The following is a 25,551-nucleotide window of genomic DNA, read 5'->3' as shown; positions in this document are numbered from 1 at the left end:
ATTTGCACTTCTCAGGGATAATTGCACAGTCTGAAACACTGGTGGCGATGGCACTATTCCCTGGCTTCTCAGCAAAGAGAAGTCCATGTGGAGGATTTCTAGGTATGCCCAATATGTGCAGAATTGGGGCCCCTAAGTTATTAGTATGCACTGTCAACTGAAAGGATACATTTGAATTCTACTTGTTTAGTTTGTTTCATTTCTCCTACCCCCTGGCATCTTAAATATACACCTTTAGGTGCCAGGCGAAAAAGTTTCTCTTTAATCAGGCCTTTGGCTGTTTGACATCCAATGCCTTTTAAATAGGTTGCGGCTGGGGTGGGGTGTTTTTTTGGTTTGTTCTTATCTTCATTATGTATGTTGTGTTTGTTATATTGTAATTTTATGTTGCAGTCCACCCTGATATCTATGGATGAAGGGTAGTATACAAATGTAATAAATAATAATAATAATATTAATAATAATACTCCCCAATTAAGGTCAGTGCAGGCTGGTCCTTTAGAGTGGGGCCATCAGCGTGGTGCCCCTGAATAGGGGTGCCAGACTCTGAGCTTTTTTTTTTTTTTTAAAAAGTCTCTAGCCTTTCTGGAAAGAAAGTTGTGAAGTATATTGTGCAGCCAACCTTCTAAGCTGTGGATTGCGAAGCTAACACAAATGCTGAGATTACTATAGTACAACTCAGATCGCTTGATGGAGTTCAGACCCACCCCCTCCACTTCCAATGCCAATTAACTTTGAATCCCCGCGATGGGGTGAGCTCCCGTTGCTCGGTCCCTGCTCCTGCCAACCTAGCAGTTTGAAAGCATGTCAAAGTGCAAGTAGATAAATAGGTACCACTCCAGCGGGAAGGTAAACGGCATTTCCATGTGCTGCTCTGTTTCGCCAGAAGCGGCTTAGTCATGCTGGCCACATGACCCAGAAGCTGTCTGTGGACAAACGTCCGGCTCCCTCGGCCTATAGAGCGAGATGAGCTTGCAACCCCAGAGTCATTTGTGACTGGACCTAACGGTCAGGGGTACCTTTACCTTTACTAACTCCTCCACACCTTCACTTACTCATTATTAAATTTATTCGGGTTTCCAAGCGACCCACATTGAAAAATATATATGCATGAATACATTATACCATAAAAAAGGGGGAAGCTAAATCGCATAACACATTGATATTCCATTTAACCTACTGGGGGAAGAAGAAAAAACTAAACACCTGCCCCCACATAAGGGTGTTAGAAAACATTAGCAGCATGCAAACAGTAAACGTAACAACACTCCCACCCATGAACCAGTGCTTAAAAATAACAACTCAACATCAGTACCCCCTGCCTATCTCAAAAACAATTCACATGAATCCAGCATTTTATTTTATTTTAATCTCCCCACACCACCCAGAAGTGCAGTGTCAGGGCCAGCTGCTGTAAACCAGTGAGGGGCAGGTTCTCCAAAGATAGCCTGACACCTCTCCTCTCCTTTCAGAGACAGCAGTACCAAAAGCAGAGCAAGAAGGGAGGACCGGTACGGAATAATAGCACCCACCATTTATTTATTTTTTTGGTATTTTAAAAGCACCTTTGTTTACTTTTTTATTTTTTCTGCTTCATGTTGCTGAATGGAAATATTTCCAACAAAATATAAAAATTAAAAAAAAGAGAGGCCCCATAATCGTGTTGCCACCCTCTGGACCCATTTGTCACGAGAGACTGCTCAGACCCTGCGCAACTGGTTTCTGTAACACTTGTGGAATCGCACCCCAGCTGGCAGTTTTAAGAGCGTATTGTGTGCTAGCTGGTGGAAGAAATTTATTTTCCATTTTGTAGCTTGAGCATTGGGGGGTGGGAATACAAGCACTTCGGCAGCGAGAATGATCCCCGGCAACTAATGAGTAACAATTATGCGTTTACCACATGCCAAATGTAAATGGGCAGGATACATGGTCACCCTCCTTTCGCATCTCCTTTCCTTAGGCAATTACTAAAATGCTTTTTTGAGAGAACAAGAAAGTCAGAGATTCCTCTTTGCGAGCTGTACTGTGGTGCCCGTTGTTTCTGCAGCCTATGAAATCTTAAGGGATGCTTTTCAGTCTCCATATGGAGGTCATGAAAAATACACTTCTGTATAGCGGACGTGTAATCAGAACTGAGCAGAGATTTTTCTATGTGGTCAGGCCAGAGCATGCAGCAAAAAAACCAACAACTTTACAGACACCGCAGCTTACTGTGGAGACTCCAGGTGGTGGCTGTAACATTTAAAAATGGGCTCTTGGAGTCCTACCCTATCAGCACATTTTACAAGCGACTTGATTTAGCATATGCCCTGCACACTTTGTAAGAACACACCGGTCAGCGACTTCTTAGTCCCCCCTCCCCCATTCATTCATTCATTTAAACTTTTCAAGTTTATACATTTCACCAATTTTATACATTTCACTAATTTTACAATCATTTTGACATTTCAAAACTTGGCTTCTTTCCCCTTTCCTGCAGTTCCTTAAATTTGTTTTTAATATCTTCTGCACATCCAAATTAACTTAATTTACTCATTTATTCATCTTCTTTAACTAAATACTGTATACTCTTACGAAACTGCAGGTTATTACAATAACCCAGCCAATGTTTTTTATCTGTTTATAATTTATCTGTACATATTGAATAAACCACTTCCATTCTTATATATATATATATATATATATATATATATATATATATATATATAAATTGTTATCTTGATTTCTTATTTTTTCAGGTAACTTTCGCCATTTCTGCACATTCCATAAGTTTTTGTAAGATAACATCATGCCTGAATTTATTAGACCTGGTTGTCCAATCAGCATATTACTTTGGTACGATGCAGATCTGTATCTACTCTGCATTATTTTTAATTCTCCCCCCCCCCCATCATTGGGCAAACATAGAAGCTCTCCAGTTTTTATCAGTTAGTTTCATACTTTCCTCCACTAAATTTGGCAAGCATAATAAAGGCACTTCTTCAAATTTACATGCTGGACAGGCAGAGATACTCTTTATCTACTCGCTCAGTTAAATTACTTTGGCTTCTCCCCCTCTGCCCCTTCAGATTACACTGGGTGTGAAACACTGACTGCCTGAAAGATAAGATTCTGAAGGTTTTAAAAATGCAAATAATATGCTGAGATTTTTGGAACCCTTCTAAATGCCAAGCAGTTACTGGTGCATGCCTGCTACACTCTCCCCTAAACTGATGCCCTCCACATGCTGCCAAGCCATGGTTAAAACAAATCAAGGATTATTTTTTTTAAGCCAACAACTCTGAAACCTATGAAGTGTCTTCGTACTGAGTCAGACCATTGCTTTGTCAAGCTCAGTATTGTCTACACTGACTGCCAGCAGCTCTTGAGGGGTTCAGACAGGGAGACTCTCCCATCCCTACCTGCAGATGCTGAGGACTAAATTTGGGACCTGCATAAAAGGGAGATGTTCTGTCACTGAGCTACTGCCGTTCCCTGTGAGGTTCAGATCATGGTTTGTTGGCAGTAAACAAACCATTGGTAAGCTGTGCGGGTGGTTTCTGTGTTCAGACATAACACGAATCCATAGTTTACTAAACCTCGATTTAATGTTATGTGTGCACCAGGCTTCTGTGAAAAGATGTACTTTCCTTTATCTGTCCTGACACTCCCACAATTAAGCTTCAGCGGGGGAATAAAACAACTGAGGAGGACATTTTAAGACCATGTGGCAAGGTGAAACTAACATTGTTTTTAGGAAAAATAAATTAAAAAAATATTTACATATAAATTCCAGATTCCAAATTTGTTATATATTTCTCTTTAAACTTTGACTTTCCATATTTCCTTCTATGCTGTTCATAATCCTATCTAATTTACATACTGCATTATTCACCTAAAACACAGTGCTTTTTTTCTTAAAAAAGATGTTTAGGGGTACTCTCATTTCCCTACTCATATTGAAATATTGCCCCTCAACAAGGCCAAACTTAGATTCACAAAATGTTTAGGGGTATGCGTCCCCCTGTGTCCCCCAGAAAAAAGCACTGCCTAAGACATATTCTTATGTTTCATATATTGTGAATTTTCTACTTCTCTCATATTTCACATCCTTCTCGCAATTTTGCCTGGTTTTGATATTTTTTCAGATTTTCCAAAAAGGGCTTCCATTCTTCCATAAATCGTCCATCATGTTGGTTTCTTATATTTTGCTGTTAGTTTCACCAGCTCTGCAGAGTCTATTAGCTTTAAAGTCCATTTGTTGTTGTTTTCTTTGCTTTCCGGTCCTGCGCATGCAACATTTTAGCCGCTGTTGTTGCATACATAAATAAGTTAATCGTCTTTTATTTGGGTGTGTGTGGGGGTGAGTTCTTTGAGCCTGTTATCCCTAAAATAAAAAGGCCTCAGGTTTCGGGGGGGGGGGGGAGATTACCAGTTTAAGAAGGTGGTGAAACCAACATTGTGAGTCAATTTAGAAGAAACAGGATTTGCCAAGCACTTGATAGCACACAGCACATGGTTGAGAGGTTGCTGGAAAAAAGCTCAGGATGTGGTTGCAGGCTCCCCACTCCCTTACAGAAGATGATATTCATTTAATATGCCTCATGTGAAATAGTCCTAATTCTGCTGCAGCGTGATATTGGGGCTGGACGGACCTGCAACCATAGAGCCACTTCTGCCCTTCGGAGGAGGTGGGGTTGCGGGCTTCACGGCTCCTCCATGCGCGCGCGGTGGGTGGAGGCCAGCCCCCGCATGATTGGAGGGATTTCCGGCCGCATCACCCCCTGGCCGGCCAATCGGCTGGCACAGGGGGAGTGGCCTGCCCTGTAAAGGCAGGATGCAGCCGGGGAATCTCCCTCTTTGCCGCTCATCAGGTGTTCTGTTTTTCCACCCTCCCGCCCTATAAGGTTTTCGTTCTTTGACCTTGCTATGGACCTTGGTTGGTCACCATTGAGGGGCCTGGTAGGAATTTTCCACTTGGCAAATTGGCACCAGCCACTTGGTTTTTGCCTACCTCGTAGCAAATCGTCACAACTTTCTGGGTTTTGGCGGTTAGGCATTGCTATATTTCTGTAGATGGAAGAGGGGAGGTAACGCCATCACCTGCCCCGAATATTGAAGGGTAGTCCGGGAAAGGATTCCGGGGGGCGTGGCCCTGTCCGAAGCCTAGGGAGGTGAGGGCCTAAGGCACGCCCTCTATCGGTGACCCCGGGAGAGCTCCTAGTTGATGTGCATCAGCAGGACTCCCTCTACTGGTGGTTATCCCTTCCCAGACTTCAAGTGGATTGGCTGAAGTCAGATAGGACCAATGCCTAAGCCAATACCGCTCATCACCTGTAACCAATAAAGTTGTGGCCTTTTTTTAGCCCATTAGCCTTAATAATTGTGTCATGAGTCATTATTTCTACTGGGGGGGGGTGCGGGAACTCTCCACGCAACCCTTCAGCCTCCCCAAATGGCCACTGAGGCCATTTGTACGAAGCAGCACCCACCCACCCAAGAGCTGACTCCTTAAATGGAATATTTCAAAGGCACAATTGGTAGCCTTCCAGAATAACAAGCAGGTGTTTAGTATTTGTTCCTCCCGCCCATTGTGTTCCTTTCCTTCAGGGAGATGCATCACCTCTTGCTGTTCTGTTTATGCAGTTCTTGACACAATGAGGTTCCGATCTTTGGCCTCTTTGTTGCTGAAATACTATTAATAATCACGATACGTCTCCTTTAAAGCCTGTGTTTACGGTGGGAGGGAAGCTAGTCACTCTGTTAGACTAACAAAGGAAACAACCTTTTCAAAATCTTAGGAAATTAATTATGGCCTTCAGTTTTATTGAAATACAGGGCTGTTTTACAGCATGCTGTTATAAACAGCTGTGTGTACTTTCTTCTTCTTCTTTATGCATATTTGCAGTTTTCCTACTTAGTTATTAATGCTTGGAGGAATAGACACAGAGCAGAGGGACGTGTAGAAGGAATCGAAAACTTTAATTCTGTATATATTCTCATGTAAAATAAAGCAGCTTCGACAAGAGGTTGCACTCTGAGGAAAAAATGCCAGCTAACTTTAAAATTACAACTTGAGGCTGCCAACCTATACATACTTAGCTGAGAAGTAAGCCTCACTAAACTCAGCAGGACTTACCTCTGAGGAGACACGTATAAGGTAATGCTGTAAGTGATGATTTCATTGGAACATTGTTCTTTCTTTCTTAATTTTGCAGGCCAGATTCATCCCTCCTCCCCGTCAAGTTGGGTAGAAGAAACATTCTATTCCAGCGTGACTCGTAAACTCATAGCTGGAGCATTTTTTTAAAAAAATATTTACAATTTTGCTATACAGTACATGTTGCTGGAATCCTTATTGTTCTTCTATATTACATAAAAAACCCCAACAGATTTCAGAAAGCAGGGCAATATCCACCAACAGCAATGGTCCTGGGAATCTGGAACTATACATATTAGTTCAAACTATATCACCAAACGCTTAATAGCCTTTGGGACAAGCCATTAATTGCCCTCGGTTTCTATTCCCTATTTTTAAATACTTTCTACAGCATAGCATGTTTAAAAGTTAATAACCGGGAAAGTAGATGACGTCCATCTGGAGGCCTCGTGCGGCAAACATTTTGTAAAGTGACTTAAATGTGGGCCCCCCCCCCACCCTTCCTCTTGCATTTTGGTACCCAGAAGACCTCATATGGGAAGAGGTTAGGGGACTCAATCCTTCACACGCATCCATCACTTATTATCCCTAGTTTGCACAAATCAGGACACATCTGCCTTTGAGATGACACATTATCAATAGCTGCTGAGGTCGTGAGACATCTTTATTAGAATTAAATATTTAAAATACTGCTTCCACGCTCGTTAGTTAGTGACTCAAGCCAGCCAGGCGCCAAGACATTCAGACACCAGGCTGATGCTCAGTCCTTAGCTAATTGCATCCAAAAGCAAGCTGTTTCAATGGGCTTCATGTCATATAGCACAAGAGAGGGATGTGGGTCTGTCTTTATCTCATCATGCCGCAGTGGGGAAGAAAGCCCCAACAGAGGACGACAGAGAAAGGCCATCGGTCTTCACATTGATTTCATTTTGTTTGTGTCACTGCCATAACATCGCTTAATTGCAGCTTTCAGATGTTGCGAGTGCAGCCTTTCAGCATCGGGAAACAACTCTAGTTGGATCCTTTTCATCCTCATGGAGATGGTAACAAAAGCTGAAGAGTGGTGTGTGGGGGCTATTTGTAACTTGTGTGTGCCAAGCTCATACTTAGCATAGACAAAAATGCCAAGATCTTGCCTGCTTTTGTTCTAGATAGTACCATATTTTTTCACATATAAGACGCCCCCATATATAAGACAATCCCTATTTTTGAACTCAAAATATTTCTTACGTTGTTGAGCTTTTTTGGGGGGAGATCACCCCGAATTGTTGAGCTTTTGGGGGGGAAGCCTCCAGTGCCAGTTGCTCACCTGTCCACCCACTTGCTGCCAATTGCCCATTCACTATCCATGTATAAGACCACCCCCAATTTTTAAGCAACAAACTTATACAGTGGTACCTTGGGTTAAGAACTTAATTCGTTCTGGAGGCCCGTTCTTGACCGGAAACTGTTCTTAACCTGAGGTACCTCCCACAGCCATGCGATTTCTGTTCTCATCCTCAAGCAAAGTTCTTAACCTGAGGTACTATTTCTGGGTTAGCGGAGTCTGTAACCTGAAGCGTCTGTAACCCAAGGTACCACTGTACATGAAAAAAATGCAGTATTTAATGAAAAGAAAAAGCTTTTGAACACGGTATCCCACATTATTTCATATTTCTCCTATTTCCCCCAGAACTACTTCTGGAAGCTTCTGCCACCAGCCAGGACACCAAAGGCTACTGAAAAGCTGGCTTTCCTGTTTTTTTCCTAGGAAGAACATCATAGCAAGGGGGAGCTTGCCCATCTCTTGGCCAGTGATGGAGCAGAAGCTGCTTCGTTGCTTGCATTCCTTTTCTCTTCCTGCTTCTTCCTTCCTTTGTATTGCGATTATTAGATTGTGAACAGTCTTCTCCATAGCTGTCAAGTGTCCCTTATTTGAAGGGACAGTCCCTTATTCCAGTGCCATGTCCCGCTGCTGTCCCTTATTGATGGATGTCCCTTAAATGATGTCCCTTAAATTTCAAAGGAAGCAGCTCCTCTCCCTCCCTCCCTGCCGGCCAGGGAGGAGGAAGGCTCCAACTGTGTTGCTTGGCTGTGTTGCATACCCAATAAGAAGTCTGGGGGGTGGAGCTTGCATGCCTTGTGTGTGGCTAGTTAATGCAAGCTGAGGGTTTTTTTGAATGCTGGACGCCATTTTGTTGTACGTGCTGCTGCAAACTTTGCAGTGCAAAGCCAGGCTGGGGAGCCATCTTAAGTTGAGGCTGCATAGGCCTTGTGGTGCATGTGATTCAGATTCTATTCAGTTGAACCTCTGGTTACAAAGCTGGTTGGACAGTGTTCTTGAAGCTACCCAGCATGGGTTTGACCAAACTGCAGGAGGACAGGAAGACTGGAGTGCCTGGAACAGGTGAGGCTGCAGGTCCCTTATTTTGGCTGCTGGTCCCTTATTTTCAAATCTGTAAGTTGACAGCTATGGTCTTCTCTTTTAATATGCACTTCTAAAAGCAAGGGTAGAGCATCTGTTTTGCCTGTAGGAGGTCCCAGGATCAGTTCCCAGAATGTCCATGAAAGGCAGAGAGTCCCTGTCTGAAACTCTGGAGAGCTGATGCCACTGTGACAATAGTGAGCAAGGTGGCCCAGTTGCCTGACTCAGGGTAAGCCAGTTTCCTATGTTTCAGTGCTGTTGACTTGCAAGTCTTTCCAGATGATTATGATAGTGAATTAGATTTCTTACCTGCCCTTCAGCACAAGCTTCCAGGTCAGGCATATGCAAAAATACATTATTGAAATCAGTTACTACTAAATGCCTCCCCCTTTTCACTTCATGTGTTCTAGCATCAGCCTTGATCACATTGCTTGCTCTGCCTTCATTTCAGCTCGGTGCAATCAGCTGCTATTATTTTACTTATTTTCTTGTTTAGAGTGTTAGTTCTTTCAAAATCTGATTTACTTATATACAACAGTATGAGCTATTATTTAGGGAACAGTGGCAGCTTAATGAATAAATAAAAGCTTTTGTGGTTGTTAGCAGTGTTTTAAGTTGCTATCATTTAGATTCTAACAGTGTGGTAGCAATTCCACCATAAGAATAGCTTCTGCATGAAAGAAAACTATCCCTGGCTTCTTAAAGAGTGATCTCTTGTAGATCTTTTGTAAATGGTCAATCAAGATCTCTTCTCTATATGCTTTTTGTCCCATATAGCTCAAATCCCACCTAATCAGGAAATTCAGGACAAGCAAGGAGCTGTTCAACAATGGCCACAAGATTAAATGTTGCTCCAGTACTAACTGGGCTTCAACTGTGCAGCTTTATAGATGCGTCAATGTCCCATCCTTTCCTGAACTGTCATTAGGGTCTTGAGTAAGAGTGCATGTCTAGTCAGGTATCTTTCTCTTGAGTAGGGCTCAGGAAGAATCAACTGCACCACTGGCTCTAGGCTAGCTCTAGGCTTCCATTGGATACTCTGGGCCCAAGATCACTCTGGGGGGATCTTGCTTGATCAGAAATGAATGGACGAGACCACTCAGGGTATAACGCTTCATTTAAAACTGCACCCTTATTGAGCCGAGGCACCAGGAAGGTGGTGGTGTCATGGATTTAGACTTTGTTAGTGTTATCAACTTACAGTTCCTGTCTTTAAGAAGACGTGGGCTGCCACTATGCCATCCATGTTCAGTTCAAAAAAAGCATACAGCTATAAAGGTTTTTGATAGTGGGTTTTGTTTTAGTTTGGTACCAAAGATGCAAGAGAATCTTTGAGTTAATTTTCTATTTCTATGAAGAAACATACACTTCTAATAACTCATATATCAAAATATGAAACATATAGCCTAATTTAGCTATAGTTCAAAAAGGACAACACACTCCACTCTCTTGTGTAAGATGCTACCAGCCACTTAGGTACAGACAAGATACCTTTAGATGACAGAAAGCTAATACGTTCAGACTTCAGAGCATATTTATACAATGTCTGTGAATCTTATCATGTAAAGATAATCTCACTGTCCCACATATCTGGCTCACAGTCTTAACCATCTCTTTGTTAAGCTCACAAATGAACCATCTCATTTTTTCTTGACATTCCCAAGTGATTGAAATATACAAAAGGCTTACACCTACTCTCTAAATTAGCACCCTTAAACATTCCCAAAATGTTAACATAAGCAGGAAGCATATATATATATTGCATTGCTCCATAAGTACAATTTAACAAGGCAAAACAAAAAACCTTCCTGATTGTGCTACTAATGTATTTATTTTTCCTATCCCTTCCAGTGGGATCAAGAAAGAGATCAACAGTTTAAATGAACATGTCAGCAAAGCCTTGCAGGAGACATCTCCCCAGGGCTTAGAATTCCAAATGCATTCATTCGTTTGTTCATTCATTAAGTGGTGATTTTGTGGTAATTTATAAAAAAACATAATGATATATAAAAATCAAGGAACATAATAACAGATTGCAGTGTCCGATATGCCAGGGCCCTGGAAAGTTGCCCAGAATGACCAGTATGGTAGCATTTAACTCCAAAAAGGGGAAGGGGAGGACATCAAACACAAGATTAATTAAAAGGAAACTGAGCCAAGAGGATGAAATCTTTCCAAGTCACTTGGAGGCTATTTACAATCATGATAATAAAAACTCAGCTAGAACGTATTCCACAGATTAGGAAACTCACCCAGCAAATCCAGGAGGATGCTAGTGTGGTTAATGAGCATAGTCAAGAAGGCTATAAAAGGCAAGAACATTAGTGATTGGGTCATAAACAAATGTTAATAAGTAAAACAAACAGCAGTCCTGGGATTAAGAGGATCAGCTGATAGCTGGTTAGACAATGAGAAGCCAAGAGTAGGAGAAAATGGGAAGTTCTCAGAAGAGAAGACAGGAAGATGATCTCCAAGGAGTTGCACTACCAGGACTCAACAGAAGTCAAATGGGAGTGGCAGAGTTCCTGAGGAAGGGTTCTAGGCGCCAGATAACATAGAATTGTAGCGTGGGAAGGGACCACATCTAGTCCAACTCTCTGCAATGATGGAATATTTTGCCCAATTTGAGGCTTGAAACCACAACCCTGGGATTAAGAGTCTTGTGTTCTACCAGCTGAGCTATCCATTGAAGTATGTCTGAATCTGCAGCACAGCAAGCTCCTCAGTGACCTTCCATCAAAGGCTAGGTTGACGATAGGCCAACGAATGGTTGGGGAGTCAACATAAAGATTAGTTATTTATTTATTTCAGCCACAGGCTGGCATTCATTGGCTTTGATGAGGCTTAACACCCTGACATTAGCCACCAAGAGACATAAATAAGCCCCATTGATTTTACTACAACTTCCAAATTAGCATGCTTCAATGCACTGCCTGACTATATATGAATGGGAGCTGCGGCAATGACATTGCTAAGCAGCCTGTTTTCTGCTATGCAAATAATTAACACACATGTCAGGACCAGGAGCCTTTTCCTACAGCCACTGACCTTAGTATGCAGGGCCGTTCCATTATTAATGCCTTTTCTGCCAAGCCAAACTTTATGGCCGCAATAAATGTATTTGATGGAAGCAGTCAAACAGTTCAATCAGGGTCTATCTCCTCGGTCTCCCTGCTCCACTTTCTAAGACGTATAGATTCCCATCTTCCCAATTTTAAGCACATTTATTTCTCTGGAACTAATTTTTATTGGAATGGACTATTTGCTGAAATACGTGGCATAGATAACTTTACCTTCTATGGAGATGAAGCAGAATCCTAATAAATTCCATATATCAACAGCGAACATTGAGACACTAGTGGCGAGGTGAATTGGAAGCCTTAGTTTTACAGAGCCATGTTGCCATTGATTTATTCTTTGCTTTGGGCATGTCTCCTGGGCTGTTTCCATTTGAATTCTATTTTCAGTAAACAAGATACTTATAAAACATAACACAGGTGAGCAAACCGGGAACATTTCTTTCAGTGGATCCTGCTTCCTGTGATGTGCCTGGAATTACCTAGTGATACACATCTTTGGGCAAGAAAAAGACTAACCAGTCAAATAAGTTATTTTTATTTTATCTATTAATGCTCACTAATGAATCAAAACCTAGACGTGCTACACTGCAGGGTTCAAAACATTTGCTCAACACCAAAAGATCATGCAAGCTGTCTTACGCAGCAGCCTAAATATTTGTTTGTGCATCCATGTATTAAGAAGCCAAGAGGCAAACTTACTACAGGTGGGCTTCAATGGTTTCTGTACAAGTCTGAATGGTGAAAGGCAAAGATGGTACCAAAATACACACACACACACACCACACCCAGAGGTGAATTTAGAGCAGTGCGACTGGTTCCACCACACCGAGTGCCGAGTCTAGGGGGCGCTGCAGGGTGTCGCAACTATGACATAGTGAATTGAGCAGAACGGAAGGTGAGAGGGTGCCGAAATTTGGGTCGCCACTGAAATGTGAAAGGTCAGAGTCTGTCCCTGCCACACTATACCACCCAAAAATCCCTATTGTACATCATATATAGAACGGCAGTTGTTTTAAAAAGGGCAGGGGGTAGAAGAACATATAGATGCCCGCCTCCATAAGCCCTGACACTTTTAAGGTGCTGGTAATCTAGTCCCTAAGAATTTAAGAATTGCCTTACTGAGTCAAACTATCCTACAAACTGGGTTCTAACAAAGCAGCATAGGCTTATTGACTGCTTGGAGATATTCCATCTCAGGTGGGAAGAGAACAGCATCAGCTGTTGATAGCAGAAGACAGGTCACCTGTCCAAATATTTTCCTCCTCGGTTTAATTAGTTGATTATTAAAATGACTGAGGTGGGGGGAAGAGAACCGAGATGCAGCTTCTGACTGTGGTAGTACAAGTGCCTGGTCTTTTCTCTTCCCAGAAAAACTTGCCAGTGTCCAAACCTAACACAGTTCTACGTTGACACACATGAGAATATCTCTGTGTGAGTTCTGAGGGACTCCTGGAGAGTGTCTATACCCTGCTGTATCCAACTCCTGACTGCTGAGTAGGTTCATATTAAACCCAAGAACTGAACCAAATTTCTCTCCCATCCTTACTGATGAGTGACTGAGTGTCAAGATGCTGCCAGTGGCAGTGCCAGTGGTTGGCCAGGAATTATAAAGACAAGGAAAAGTTTCTTACAGCCTTTTTAAAATTTAAGTCTTTACAGAGAGAGGCTATAGAACCCAGCCTCTTGGATAACGGCGTTGTCCTGAGTGAATCTCCACCCTCCCCTGTCTCTTCCTCATTCGTCATCATCATTATCTCCTCTACGGGTGCCGCTATGTGCCCTCTGCCTTTGAGCTCTTTGCTCTCCTACTTTTAAGGCTTGCCGGGTTCTGGGAGATGGAGGGTCTGGAATGCTTTCTAATGATGTGTCAGCCAGGTGTTGCTCTGGCTCTCCCATCATTTCCCAACTTCCCCCCTCATCTGCCTGTGAACTACAACCTCCCTCAAACCTCTGTTGTAATTCTATACTGCCTTCCTCTTCCTCCTCCCTGGAAGGGTCAGGATGGGAAGGTGGTCTCCACCATTTCGCCTCTGCCCAGTCCCAGACGCTGAGTGAGAAGTGATACTTTTAAAAGAAAGTTAAAAGAAACAATTTATAGCTGAAGCTCAGGTGCCAAACAGTATTTTAAGAATCTGTAGAAGATGGATACCTGTTTCCCCTTATTCATTTATCACCGTTATTTATACCCCACCTTTCAGGATACATATCCTTTCAAGGAGGTTTTACAAGTTACATGAAACTTTGAACAAACCGCCATAAACAATAAGAACATTTGAAAAGTCTCCGGGATTTTCCCCTCAGGACAGTTGATGGGAGAAGCTATGGGAGTTTATCTGCGGCAGGCCCCAAGACGGTCTTTGCCTCCCTTCCTCTGCTGGAATCTGACCTAAAGGCTGCTGTCCATTAGAATATAAAATAATGAGCTAAAGAGACATGTAATCTGACCAGGTTTAAGGCAGGAATCTTGATCCAGAAAGTCTTGCTGCCTTCCCTTCAAAAACAGCCTTTAAGACCAAAAAGCTGACCGCTTTTGGCAACCTGCATCACTGAGTGCTGTCGTCATGATAAACCGCCTTTGCATCCATCATACATTTTGTATCAATGACCTTAGTAAACAACTTCTGCAGGTATTGCATCTCCCATAAATAGATTGCTCCCAGTTTATGGGATACCTTCAGATCTCAATGACACAACATTTTTTTCATTGATAGAGAACATAAAGAGCTGCTGATGTATGGGATATTATAGAGCCTGGCTACTTGCATGTTTGGATTTATCGATGAACTCCTCCCTCCCTAAAAGATAAAATAAAAAATCCCAGCCGTTCAAAACTCAGTAACAGCGGCTCAGGTGATAATCTAAATGCCAGTTTTATACTTACTTGCTGCAGTTGCAAATGATTCCTTTGTTGCGTTTCCTCAGTGTGGTGCAGATATATGACAGAAAATTGATTTAGGCAGGTATTTATTGATTTACTTTCTAGCAAGAAAAGATGTACATTAACATGAATGCACTCGGGTTCTCCTCCTCTTCCCATTTCTTGTTGAATTCCCTTCTGATATGGCCATTCCCTTAAGGAAATAACATGTTCCAGTCTGGGGTTCCAGTTCTTCTGCTATGAGTTTGGCATGTGGTACCCAGGCAGAGGAAATCAGGAGAACGAAAGTGTGTGTGTGGGGATTTGGTTCAGTTTGCATTTTAATGTAAAACTACATGGCATCATGGTTCTCAGGTAAGGGACTTCCTGTGATGTCACATGACACCAGCTGTCAAACAGTTTGTTGTGAGGTGCTCACTTTCTACTACAGTGGTACCTCGGGTTACATACGCTTCAGGTTACATACGCTTCAGGTTACAGACTCTGCTAACCCAGAAATAGTACCTCAGGTTAAGAACTTTGCTTCAGGATGAGAACAGAAATTGTGCTCCGGTGGCGCGGTGGCAGCAGGAGGCCCCATTAGCTAAAGTGGTGCTTCAGGTTAAGAACAGTTTCAGGTTAAGTACGGACCTCCAGAACGAATTAAGTACTTAACCCAAGGTACCACTGTACTTACTTAGCATTGACCAAAACAAATGCATGTATATTGAAATGCAGCTCTCCTTCCAGATCTGCACTTCTTCACCCAAATAATGCATACACATATTCATATATTATGGGTGTGTGTATAAATATTAGTGAAAACAAACATAAACATGCATTATATTATAGGAAACTGCTTGTTAAAAATGTATGTAAGGCAAAGTTGCATACAAAAAAATGTATATTGAATACGCGTGGAAATGCTGGTGAATTTTCATGGGGTTGTTGTAAATAAATAAATCTGTAAACTGATGCTCAAATATGGAGAACTGAATGTAAGATAGTAAAAATGAGGTACCAAGAGAAAGTGAAATTGACAGATTCATCCATCCCTAGTATGGATGATGTATAAATGGGTTACTATACAGCTATAGTAATTGCATGTTTAGATGAGCTAAGACTAGTGCCACTTACTAAAGGAGCTGAAAACTGTATGAGTGACAGTACGAATTCTGATAAATCACCCTGAATGAATTTTTCATTCATTCCCTCCCTCCCCTCCCCTTGTTGACAATCATGTTCATAAACTAAGTGGAAGGATAACCAGCAATTACTGGTTGAAGTGAGGATGTAAGGCTAAGAAGAAATAAGAAGCATCCGACTGCACTGGCTACCAATTAGTTTCCGGTCCTTAAAGGTAAAGGTACCCCTGCCCATACGGGTCAGTCGTGTTGTGCGCCCATCTCACTTAAGAGGCCGGGGGCCAGCGCTGTCCAGAAACACTTCTGGGTCATGTTGGCGGCGTGACGAAGCTGCTCTGGCGAGCCAGCACAAGCGCAGCACACGGAAACGCCGTTTACCTTCCCGCTATAAAGAGGTACCTATATATCTACTTGCACTTAGGGGTGCTTTCAAACTGCTAGGTGGGCAGGAGCTGGGACCGAAAGACGGGAGCTCACCCCACCGCGGGGATTCGAACCGTCGACCATACGATCAGCAAGTCCTAGGCACTGAGGTTTTACCCACAGCGCCACCCGCGTTCGGGCCTTATTTTGACCTATAAACTCTTAAATGGCTCAGGACAGCAGTACCTCAAGGACAGCTTCTTCCCATATGAACCTACCTGGACCCTGAAATCATCTTCTGAGGCCCTTATTCGTGCGCCTCCTCCTCGAGAGGTCCAGAGGGTGGCAACAAGTGAACAGGCCTTTCTTTGCCATGGCTGCCCTTCTGTGGAATGTCTGGCGCCTTTATTATGTACCTTTAGGAGCCAGGTGAAAATGTTCCTCTTTAACCAGACCTTTGGTTGATTGACATCCAATGCCCTTTCAAAATGTGTGGGGTTTTTTTTAGGGGGGGCATTATTGGGTTGTTTTTATTTTTATTATGTATTTTGTGTTTTTATATTGTGATCTTATCCTGTGAACTGCCCTGAAGTCTGTGGGTATAGTGGTATAAAATTTTAATTAATAACAACAACGATAATAATTTTACATGGTTGTAACCTGCCCTGGGACCTCCTTGTGAAGGGTAATTAAATGAATAAACACGCAAGGGTTTATTCTGGTTTTCTGGACTTCTGGTTTTCCAATGTTCAGCAATATAGGACGACACAAAAAAGAAGGGTAGGACTACTTGAATATAAAAGAATAAATTTCATTTTACATACTTGCAAAAAGCTGAACATGGATTAAAAGCCATATAAGGAAATTTAGTAGTGTCAGTTGAGGGTAGTGTCAGTTGAGTGCTGGTGGTTGCTAGGTTGCGGAGGTCCTTGTGACACGCCCTTCATTGTGACACCTCCCTCTGCTGGCTCCTTGGTCACTAGGGCTCTAGAGGCATAGCCATCTCCTTTGGTTTGATCATTCAGCAAGTGAGAGAGAAAGTGGATGGAGATGTAAGTAGACTTTTTAACCAGGCCTTTGGTTGATTTGATTGACATCTTATGCCCTTTTAAAATGTGGTTCTTTTTGGGGGGGTGGGGTGTTATTGGGTTGTTGTTTTTATTTTGAATATGGTGGTTTTATATTTTGATTTTGTTCTGTACCACCCTGAGACCTCTGGGTATAGGGCGGTATATAAATTCAATCAATCAATAAAAATCAATCACTAATGACAGTGAAAAATTGGAGGTTTTAGTCTAGTGCAGGGATGGTCAGCCTTGACTTTCCCAATGAACTCCAGAACCCACCAGTCCCATTTGGCATGGTCTATGCCCAGAAATCATGGGTGCTGCAATCCAGCAACATCTACAGGGCCACCTGACCTCTGGTCTAGTGCATGAACCCAAAGGACCTAGAATTCAGTTCATACTGGGGCAGTCCTAGGTATTTGCACCCACAGTAATATTAATGACACATATTTTCATCACCACGATCTGCGGAGTTAGCGGCTTATTCTAAGTCCAAAGACCACAGAATCAAAATACTAGCCAAGACACATCGTTCATGCCAAGGCTGCTTCATAACTTACAATTATTGTGTGCACCTGTATTAGCCACACAAAAACAGCAACAAAAATATGTTTTAAAATGTGCACTACAGATGTGGATACTCAGCAAGGAGGCCCCAAATCTCATCATGGTCCACCTTTGTTGGGAAAGGGTAATGTTTTTGAGGCTGTATCATGGGAAGTGTCCCACATGACAGGAAGGAAGTGACTGGTTCTCAGAGTCGTGTGCTATGTTAGAAACATGACCAGTAACTAATCCTATGGCTCCTGGTTAACAGTCTAGTGTCCTTCTTTCTATATCCCTATAAAAAGAACTGATTAAAAACAATGGAATGGCCAGTATTGGGCCGGCTCATGTTGATTTAGGCCTTGAGGAACAGCATTTTACTCTGGAGCAGTTGAAGGAGTAATCTTTAACAACCTTGCAGGGTTTTCTTTCCTTCCTGAAGGAGAAAGGAGCTGATTAAGTTAAGTGATTGCCAAGTGTATTATAAGTTTAACAAAGCTCACATCATATTTCCCCCCTTACATGCCATACAGTAATTGTGCAAAATGCATGATTTTACTTTGGCAGCATTATTCAAACTTAATTACAGTGCTAAGAAGCAACCACAACTGAAAGAGAAAAAGCTACGTTGCTCCAGAGATCAGCGTGGCATTTCTGGCTTTAAAAAAACACAGTTCTTTTGTCAGGGAAATAAACTGTGTGGAAAGAACTTTTTTGCTGTATAGAAAGCACATTTAAAACAAACTTTAGACACCTGAATAGATTTAAACAGCTACTTGGTCCGTAGCTTTTAAGATAACACTTCTTTCATTGCCTTCCCATAGTTCTGTCCTCTATACACAATAGACACTAGACATTTTTTTAAGGCCCTGGAGGTAGATTGTTCTCTTAAGTAAAAGAGATGTTAAATAAGGAAATGACAGAAGGCCGTGCACTTCAGCAGTGGCATAGCGTTTGTTGCCAGCACCCGGGGCTGCGTGGAGGGGGGTGGAAAGGAGGAAAATGGACTGAGTACACATGCACATTCAACTGCCTAGCAGCATCTGAGACAGACACCCAGGAGATGGCTGCTGATAAGAAAAGAAGAGTTGTTCCATTGTCTGCAGAAGTCACTACCTGGTTCACATGGAAAAGCTGTTTTCAACAGAGCCCAGCAATGGAAGTGAACAGCTGTACAGAGGCAGCACCAGGTGTTGAAATTTTGCACCTCTAGCAAATTTGGGCCTGGGGCAACCACCTCTGTGCCCCCCACCACTACATTTCAGCCAGGTTGGTCAGCAAGGCACTAATGTTTGCTACCTGGATTATTTTAGCAAGGACATGTATTTGAGAGAGGAAGGGGTTTAGCCTCTCTTTTTCAGCCTAAGGGATTTTGCCCCTTTGAAGCAACCTTCTGTGGACCATATCCCCATGGAGGGCAGGGTTAAAGGCAACAGCAGACTGAGCAATGGATGTGAATTTTACCTTTGTACATAGGTTACTTTCTACACCAGGGGTCGGCAACGTTTTTGTGGCTTGGGCCAGTTCACGGTCCCACAGATGCTGTGGTGGGCCGGAGTGCGTGCGCGTGCACGCACGCACAAACACTATTTCCGACGCTCCTTCTGGCACAGAGGAGGTGTGCGCAGCTTCCCATTGGCTGCAGGAGCTTCCTGCAGCCAATGGGAAGCCGGCCAGCATCACGGAAAGTGGTCCCCGCTCTGCTCCACACTGGTTTAGCGCGGCGCACAGGAGCCAACCAAGTTGGTGGCAGGGGTTACCGAGCAGGCAGTGGGGGTCCATGGGCCGGTTAAATGACCCCCATGGGCCGCTTGTGGCCCATGGGCCTTAGGTTGCTGACCCCTGTTCTACACACACTCGCACACTCATCTTTGCCCCATCCAGACAAGAAGGAGGAATTACTGGAGGTCAAGGACACATTCCAGCCAGGCAAAAATGCCCAGGATGGGGAACATTATTGGTTGGCTGATTTAAGGAATTTGGGCCTCAGACGTGAGGCTGCCAGGCTGATATAAAGATGGACTAATGGACAATAGTTTGGGGATTTAAACCGGGGAAGGGAGGGTGGGGTTTGGAAATCCAAAGGATGTACAAAAATACTTTGATTTTTTCTATCTTTTTTTCCTTTTGTGTTGCCACTAGTTATAAAATGGGGAATTCATGGAAGGGAAACTGGGATGATCTTAGGAAAAGTCTTTAAGTATAATAATTGATGTTTATAAGCTAAAAGTTGATATATAAATTGAATTTAACATAACAATAAATTAAGGTTAAATTTAGGGATAAGAACTTGCTGAACAAACTTTTGGATGTGGAATACAAGAAGGGGAGGCGAGGGGAAGTTGCGGAAAAATGGTATTGAAAATATGGATTGTAAATGTTGAATTTTTCTTTTTTTCTTTTACTTTTTTATGTATTATTTGAAACTCCAATAAATATCATTTTTAAAAAAAAAAGATTTAAGGAATTTGGAATTCAGCTGTGGAATTTTGTGTTTTTAGGTGTACTTCTAGTGAGCTAGATCTAGATCAAGTCTTGCTTAGAGTAGATCCGTGGAAATGAAGGGATTTTTAGTTTATAACTTAAGCCCCCTTGACTTCAATGGGTCTACTTTAAATGTCAACTATGTCTGGCCACAACTCAATAGCATTTCCTTAAGAAGAATGAAATGAGGTTCTTGAATGAAGAGCAGTCTTTTGACACACATGCTGCTGGACTATCCATTGATGACTTTAAAAAAAAATCCTTTCCCAGGACAAATCACAGTAGCTGTGTGCCCACAAATTGAGGCAACTGGTTTTGACAATCAGTGCCTCTGCATAAGTGCGGTCTGGTTGTAAGCACAAAGTCGCTCTTTACTTGTTCCCCTGTGCGGTTTATCCCAATTGTGAGTTGCCACTCAACTGTAATTTGCATTGAAACAACAACTACTTCTAAAACTGGGTGTGAATGGGCGCTGGACTGCCCAGAACAGTGCATTTATTTGCTTCTGTTTCAGTTATTAGCTCTGGTACACCTGTGTATTATGGGGGGGGGGGGGGAAAGTTCAGGGCATTGTGATGCAATGTGTTTGCAAGTGTCCTGCGGCTCATCTGTTTAGCAGGGCTTTAGGGAACTGCTGTTAGAACAGCAGCTCAACATGATCCATTTAAGCAGCTCTAGAACTGGAAGGTGAGACTGATAGACTATCTGCAGATGTACAAATGGATCAGAGGGAAAGAGGGACACTTGCAAACAGAAGCATATCGAGACCAAATGCTTTGGGGACGTGAGGTGGCGTGCGATCTACCTGGCCATTTAAAAGACACAGCTAACTCCTTCTTGACTTCTGCTAACTCATCACAAGCTCACTAGCTGTTCCTCAAAAGAGTGCTCAGCATTCCCTTAAGGTCAGTCAAATGGGAGCAAAATGCACTGTGACCCTCCCTCCAGCCTCTGTACTAGAGAAGTACAGAAAAAGGCACTTACCTGGTGTTGATAATGGAGTGCTCTGCACTTTACAAGTGCTGTATGAATGATGAACAGCAACACCTAATGGAACAACAACTCCGTCAAAATAAACTTGCCCTTAAAATGTGCTGTGGGTGGCCATGGTGTGGAATGCAAAGGTAAGATTATCACTGGAGGGGGACACTTAAAATGTTGAGGAATGGCGGCAAGCAAAATGATTTCTTTCTTGTGGTTGGTGCAGATGCAGCTTTGTGACTCTTCAGTTTTATCTTCATGCACCGGTGATGTGGAACCTGTGGCCCTTCAAATGTTGCCAGACTCCAGCTACCACTATCCCTGACCACAGATCCTCCCCCATCCCTGTCCTACATCCTAGGGGAAGATGCTAAACTATCATTTGCTTAGCCAGGACATACTTATATTCAGTAAACTTCAAGGAAGCTTATCTTGATGGAAGGACACAGGGCTTACTTTTGCCCTCACAGAGGATGTTTCATGTGCTGTCATTTGTTTGGATTTTAGCAAGCTCAGGCATGGAGAGCTGCTTGAAATTACCTTTCCACCCTAAGTCGGTCTGGAACCAGTCCAGAGTATTTTCTTTCTCTCCAGGCTGCCTCTTAGTCAAATCCTTTCCATCAAAGGAGAATGAATAAGGCAACTTAATAAACAAGCTTGCACTCATCCGCTGGAAGGAGGGGGAAGAGTGAGCCAAGGAGGCACATCTCAGTGGCAACGCAAGGGCCGAGAAAGATGCAGACACTGTCCATGATGAGGACCTAGTGTGAAAGCTGGAGCTATTAGCCCAGGAAAGGTCTGGAGGACACTGGGACACATATCTGCCAGCTCCTCCTTCCCCAAGTCATCTGCGGGGTCATTCTTTACGGCTGAATCTTCTCCCACTTCCTGAATACGCCCTTTCTTACAAGGAAATATCTGTTTTCAGCCAAACAGTTTCTTCTGCTGTGACTCTGGGCTTCCCCGTGCTGCTGTCTTTGTGGTCCAGGGGTGGTGGTGGTGAAGGGAGAGAATCAGGGATCGAGGAGGGCTTGAGTTGGAGGGTTATGGGTGGGGTCTATGCAAGGTGTGCATTAGACAGGGCATTTCAGGCGGTCTTGGGAACAATTGTGGGTTCCTCCAGGTCCTCAGCTATAGGGGGTTTTCTGCAATCTTCCTAGCCCTTTTCTTTCGAAAAGGTCTTCCTGGGGTCTCGGTTGGGTGGGATCTTGACAGACTCATGGGAAGGGCCACATAGCTCAGCAGCTCATATTGTGCGTGCAGATTCAATCCCTGGCATTTCCAGGTAGCGCTGAGAAAGATCCCTGTACCCTAGAGAGTACCCTAGATTCCAGTTCACACCAACTCCAGGCTGCACTGCTAATGGTCAGAATGATGGGAGTTGTAGTTCAGTAGCATCTGGAAGTTCGCCATCCTTGGTGTGAGACAATACTGAGTTAGATGAATTAGTGGTCTGATTTGGTAGGAGGCAGCTGCCTGTGTAACGCTGTTCAGACTACTTCTGGTGTGGTTTGAAATGCCTCTTCTGGCTTCAGTATCCTATTTGGAGATAAGGAATCTTGTTTTCTTATCTCAGCCATTAGCTCAAAAATCATTTTAAAAGTACTTTTATGACGAAAATCCACATGTAGATCATTACTTGTCGCAACTGGTATCTGAAGAAGTGTTCATGCACACAAAAGTTCATACCAATAACAAACTTAGTTGGTCTCGTAAGGTGCTACTGGAAGGAATTTTTTAATTTTGTCAAAACTGGGTATCCATCTCTTTTGTCACACGTACAGATTTTGGAAAAACCAAAATCAGGCATGGGTTCCCAGCACAGACGCAGCTTCTTAAAATAAAAGAAGAGAGAAATGCTAAGCAGCTGGAGTCACACTCAATTTATCTGAATACCCTGACTCATTTGTGTTATGGCCTGCTTACTAATACATCCTGATTGATTCATTTCAGAAACGCAGTGCAGCTAATAAATCACATTACAAATCGTAACACATGACAAATCAATAAACCTTCTGCTACATTAAGATGCAAAAGCAAATCTTGACAAGACACAGCGCTAAATTCCCATCAGGCACAGCAGTTTATGCTGTAGTGCGGAACACTGACAGGGCCACCAATGTAAAGGCTCTGCACTGTAGCTCCTGAAGAATTGCTCCCAGAATGGATGGAAACCTGACCCTCTCTGGCATATCTTAATGGACTTTTCAGCTTATATAGGGCTAAAAACACAGAGCTCCGCATGTAGTTTTACTCATTTTCCTCCCTACAAGGAAGTGTAGAAACTCTGCCCTCCAATGTCACCTTCCTCTAAGCAGGGTTCTGATAACAGAAGCAAACTTGGCTGCAAGAAGGACCCATTGGATTTTGTGGTGGACAGGCAGGGAGTGCTCCCCTGTGCGACCTTTGGATCAGCTGTCCTCGCCATATTTTGCCATCGTCACATCTAGTATGGCTCTCAGCTCTCAAAGATCAAACATTAGAATTCCAGCACTGGGAGCAAGAATAACTTGCAGGAAGGCTGGATAAGGTTTTCTTGAAGCCTTCATTTGAAACCCTGCCAGTTTGTCTGAAATACAGTTGTTATTTTCCCTCCTCTTATGAATTTCTCTACACTCTCTGTATATTGGCACATCCAGGAATTGAAGTAAGGGACTATTTCAAAATATCTCTTAATGGGCGTGAGCTGAAAACGGAAACATTCCACCTTGCTGTCACTTCCCAGGATTTCTGGGTGGCTAATGTGATGGCAATCATGCTCAGAAGAGCCACCACTAAGGTTGTTGCCCAGTGTGCCAAACCATGTGTTCAATGACCACTTGCTCTGTTTTGTGCTGTAAGAACTGCATGGCTGTTTCTATAACCCAGAGCAGATTTTATTGGGTTGTGATGGGATGCCACCATAAGCTGGCCTTTGTGGAAGTACTTTGATCCCCTTGCCCCCATGCCGGGTTCTTACTGATGTCCACAGCCCCTAGTTATGGGCCACCATGTGGAGACCACTGTCAGTGCAGTCCCTGTGGCATTAATAATGTGCACTCCATTTCTAGGCAAAAGACACCAGATTAAACATTCTGAACATGTCTGGCCCCTGCTGCCATGGTTTTCTAGCTGCCTGTTCTGCACGTAGACAAAAATCTATTGAAGTGCATATAGACTATATTACATCTCCTTGCTTGATGTAATTAGTTGAGTCTCTTTTGGTTTGAGAGAACTTTTTCCCTGGAACAAAATTGATTTTTAAGTTATCTGATTTGTATTGAATAGTGTATTCAAATCTCCTTTCCCAGAATCCACAGACCATCTTTCTGACCTGCATTGACTGAAAATATCTCAGAATAGTTTTTAAACCAAATGCACTTACTCTCAGCACAGTTTTCCTTCCTAGCAAAAGAACTGAATGCTCCTTATTTGGGCTGGATTCTTTCTCAACACCCCCCCCCCCCCGTTTCATTGTTTAAAGCCAGGTTCTCATTTTCTGAGATCTCTTGCGTCCAGGTTTGAATGTGGGGCAAAAAGACATAGCTGGGAATACAGATTAATGTATGTAAGCATTATTGAGTATTTATAGTGCAGATGTGCGGTTCTGCTTTCATGAAAGCGAAACCCACAGATGTTACGCTTCAACATGACAAGCCATTTTTATTCTGGTTAGGAAAAGATCTTCCGTTTAGAAGAAAAACAATGCCACAAAGGAGACGATGCTCTTGGGATTCAGCAACCACAGCAGCTTTCAGAAGCCCCCAAACTCTTCAATTCAAAGAAAAGCTAAGCTCCTTTCCTCCAGAAATAATCCTTTCTTTAGCAGGTGTGTGTGTAAAACATATGTCTCTGAATCCTCAGCTGGTGTAATTTCAAAGATGAAGTCAATAGAACAGTGTTGATTTAACTAGACTTGAGATACAGCCTACAGGATTTATGGGTAAGGAGTCCCATACACACAGCTATGGCTACAGCTGGGCTTCTCGACAGGTGCTGCAGGGCTTGAAGTGGGAGATGTGAGTGAGGCATGGATTAGAGAAGGGGGACTGCAGGTAGTTCAAGTTAAGCTACTAGCATCACAGCACAGAATTTTCTTGGTCCTGGGAATCAGGTGATACCAGAGAGCCAATCCTGTGCAACTGTCTGCTGGCTGGTTGGCATTGCCCCGTGAAAGGGTCTTCTTGGTGATGGTTCCCTCTTTGTGGAATGCCCTTCCTGGTGAGGCGCATCTGTCTCCCTCATTCTTAATGGGGCCCATTGTGATGGCCTGGGATTCCGATTCAGAGGCTGAACCAGAGGAATCCCAGCCTGCACATGAGTCCCCGCCTCCAGGGCCGGCTGAACTGGGGCAAGGCCTAGATTCTGAAGAGCCTACACCTGTGGCAGAGCACCAGGAGCTGGCCCCAGGTGAGACCCTTCAGGCCCCAGAGGTGCTTGAGGACTCAGTGGCTACAGGTGAGCCTCCTCCGGGGCCCAGTAACCCTTCGGCCTCTCCTGATCTGC

The 25,551-nt window shown here is 43.2% G+C and overlaps 1 long non-coding RNA gene across 2 annotated transcripts in view; it reads left to right on the top strand.

Moving 5' to 3' along the window:
* Positions 1 to 16,828: 16,828 nt before the first annotated feature.
* LOC310840755 overlaps positions 16,829 to 25,551 on the top strand; it is a 36,954-nt gene continuing 28,231 nt past the window's right edge. The window contains exons 1-2 of one of the 2 annotated variants that reach the window (XR_014562095.1): positions 16,829 to 17,040; positions 17,687 to 17,746. This is a non-coding gene — a long non-coding RNA (uncharacterized lncRNA). Of the gene's footprint in view, positions 17,041 to 17,686; positions 17,747 to 24,680; positions 24,875 to 25,551 lie in introns of those variants that run through there. The other variant, XR_014562096.1, reaches the window with a different exon arrangement.

Source organism: Podarcis gaigeae (genome assembly GCF_964106915.1).
Source record: "Podarcis gaigeae genome assembly, chromosome: 3".
Lineage (NCBI taxonomy): Eukaryota > Metazoa > Chordata > Lepidosauria > Squamata > Lacertidae > Podarcis > Podarcis gaigeae.
This window is presented reverse-complemented; position numbering and strand designations above follow the sequence as displayed.